Source organism: Etheostoma spectabile, chromosome 15 (assembly GCF_008692095.1).
Source record: "Etheostoma spectabile isolate EspeVRDwgs_2016 chromosome 15, UIUC_Espe_1.0, whole genome shotgun sequence".
Classification (NCBI taxonomy): Eukaryota; Metazoa; Chordata; class Actinopteri; order Perciformes; family Percidae; genus Etheostoma; species Etheostoma spectabile.
The window spans coordinates 34,258,370-34,261,113 of record NC_045747.1 but is presented as its reverse complement, the minus strand read 5'-3'; the positions used below and the strand labels follow the sequence as shown (position 1 = coordinate 34,261,113).

At 43.8% G+C, this 2,744-nt stretch overlaps 1 protein-coding gene across 5 annotated transcripts in view; it reads right to left on the bottom strand.

Moving 5' to 3' along the window:
- Positions 1-2,744, bottom strand: part of si:dkeyp-72e1.9 (syntaxin-binding protein 4) — a 127,167-nt gene that overhangs the window by 27,281 nt on the left and 97,142 nt on the right. The gene's annotated exons all lie outside the window — the stretch shown is intronic.

Here is a 2,744-nt window from a genome sequence, read left to right as displayed (position 1 = left end):
ATTTTATTTTTACTCAAAAACAGGGTATACACAAGGTCTATTGGCTCTAAATTCCAAAAGGAAGGGAAAAATGTGAAGTAGTGGGTTGAACTGAAGTAAGACTAAAGGTGTAACACTGAATTGATTGACAATTTATACTGTATACTTTAAATATCAAATTTGGACATTACGAGGGTAAGATTTGCACCTGTGCAATCATTACAATAGAAGCCCCAGGTGATAAGAGTTGCCTGCAAATAGGGTTTTACACATATGGGTAGTTCTTTTATCTCCCTAACAGGATTGAACGCCTCCGATGATCCCTCCCCATGCTGGGCTGAACAGGTCAGAGGAGAGAGGAAGGTCAGCTTGTCAAAAAATCAAAGACATGAGTGTGTGGAAGTAATGGAAGTCTTCACAGGGGTTACAGGGGCCGGAAAGATCCGAAAGAGCTTTGGTTAATAAGGAGGGAATGTAGTGCTGGTGTGGCCACCCAGATCCCTCTTTAACCTCTCAGTGTAGGTGTGCATGACCCAGTGTGATCAGTGGTGTGAGGAGGCTTAAGTTGAAGAACAGGAAGCACAGACATGATTTATTGTCAGGAATCAATTTCACTCTTTTATAAAAAAGAAAAAGAAAGAAAAATACATCCAGCCAGTATTTGCATCCGCTCACCTCACCACAAACTGCTGACATCTGTCATGGCTAGCAACTGGCTTAGCCAATAAGAGCCTGGAGGGGAGCTGAGTGCTCACATGACCTAGGAAATAACCTTGGCTGGGCTAATTCAGGCCAATAGGATAGGGCCGGACGGTCTCACCCTGACAATAGAGCGGTTTGACATCTTTCAATTTGATCATCAAGCACTTTCTACAAACTCACTTGAAAGTTCTAAATTGTTTTCAATCTTTGTCTTCTTCAGCAAAAAGGTACAGAGGCCCTAGGGGGACATGGGGATTTTTTTCGTTTTGCACGCAAAAGTATCTTGACCCATATGTGCCAATTTATGTTTTCCTCCAAAGTAGACGGTGGGGGTGCCGCCTTGACCAACTGCCACTTTGCTCGTTTGAAAGCCATGATGTCTCTCTCTCATGGGGGGGGGCAAATTCTCTGGGCGATCAAAGGGGAGGTAACCTTGCTCCTTATGACCTCATAAGGGGCACAATTCCAGATCGGCCCATCTGAGCTTTCATTTTCTCAAAGGCAGAGCAGGATACCCAGGGCTCGGTTTACACCTATCACCATTTCTAGCCACTGGGGGGGCCATAGGCAGGCTGGGGGGGACTCATATTAAAGTTACAAAATCTCATAAAGTGACATTTTCATGCCATTTCACATTCACAGCATGAAATCAGTAAACAGTTGCCCTATCATCTTTAGGCAACACAGAATGATGTTCATATATGGTCTCGATCTTAAAATCTGTGATAAAGCCGGTTTTAGGGCGGGGCTATGATGTGATTGCCGGTGAAAGTGTGTAACGTAACGTGGCTCCTCCCTCACTCCCCCCTCTCATCTAAAATCGTCAAATCAGCAACCAGGACCTGTAACGGCAAACTCGACAACTCAAACCAGACCCCCGCAAACCGATGGGTGACGTCACACATGGTCGGCACCTGCTTATTACTGATATCCTCCTTCCATTGCTCTTATACAACTCCAGTTTGAAGGGGGGGGGGGCATGGACTAAATGTCTTTAGGTATCACATCACTACAAGCAAAGCAGAGCATCTTAAAAATATTCAGATTAATCATCGTCCACGAGCAGTGTGGGCTCAAAGCAGAGAGATGTGTGTTTGGAACAGCAGCTGCTATGCAGACACACTGAGGATAAGAGGCAAGAGGGAACAATAATGAACTGCACCCACTATTAACAAGATGGTACTTTTCCATGATCCCTCACATTCCTGTGTACTCGGAGGTCCCCTACTGTGCTGTGGATGCTAGTTAATCCCATTGTCTTCTCGCCACTTAATCCCCAATCCCTGTGAGGGAGCAAATGTTCCCCGTTTTTCATTCCCGGATCAGCTGGGTTTATCTAATATGCGTCTGACTTCAGAGACTTCCTGGACAAATCACTGTCTGTTAAAGTTTTTTTTTTTATGGCATAGCTGCTTTGTTAAACTGTACGAGTTAACAGGAATATATTGAAAAGGGTGGATGCCCCATTAGTTAAAAAAAAGTTTTTAAGATCAACTGATTTGCAATTGATTGGTGAAAGGAATGAAATGGGTGTTAGGGTCAAAAGCAGTGATCATCACAGGACAAAACAACACAAAAACATACAGCAAGTAATTATATGTGGAGGTGTGTTCAGGTGCATTCTGGGTGTGCTGGTCTTACAGGGAGGTGTGTTCAGGTGCATTCTGGGCGTGCCGGTCTTACAGGGAGGTGTGTTCAGGTGCATTCTGGACATGCTGGTCTTACAGGGAGGTGTGTTCAGGTGCATTCTGGGTGTATTACTATCTTGAGGCAGTAGGAAGTGATTGCGCCATTGACCAACAAAAACCTGGTCTAAAGTCAGTAACAGTATTGATATTTTATCAGTGCAAATATTTTAGGCTCATGCACACTATGCATAACGCACACTATGCTTGTTACACACACAGGGACGCACAGCAGCACACACACATGCAGAACATTGAAAATTAAAATGAAACTGCTCTGATTGTAAATCAAGGATCATGTTAGATTTCTTTAGGGACTAGCATTGTTAGCAGTGTTAGTAATAGTTGTAAAATATTTGGGGCTTTTAAGAAGACTGT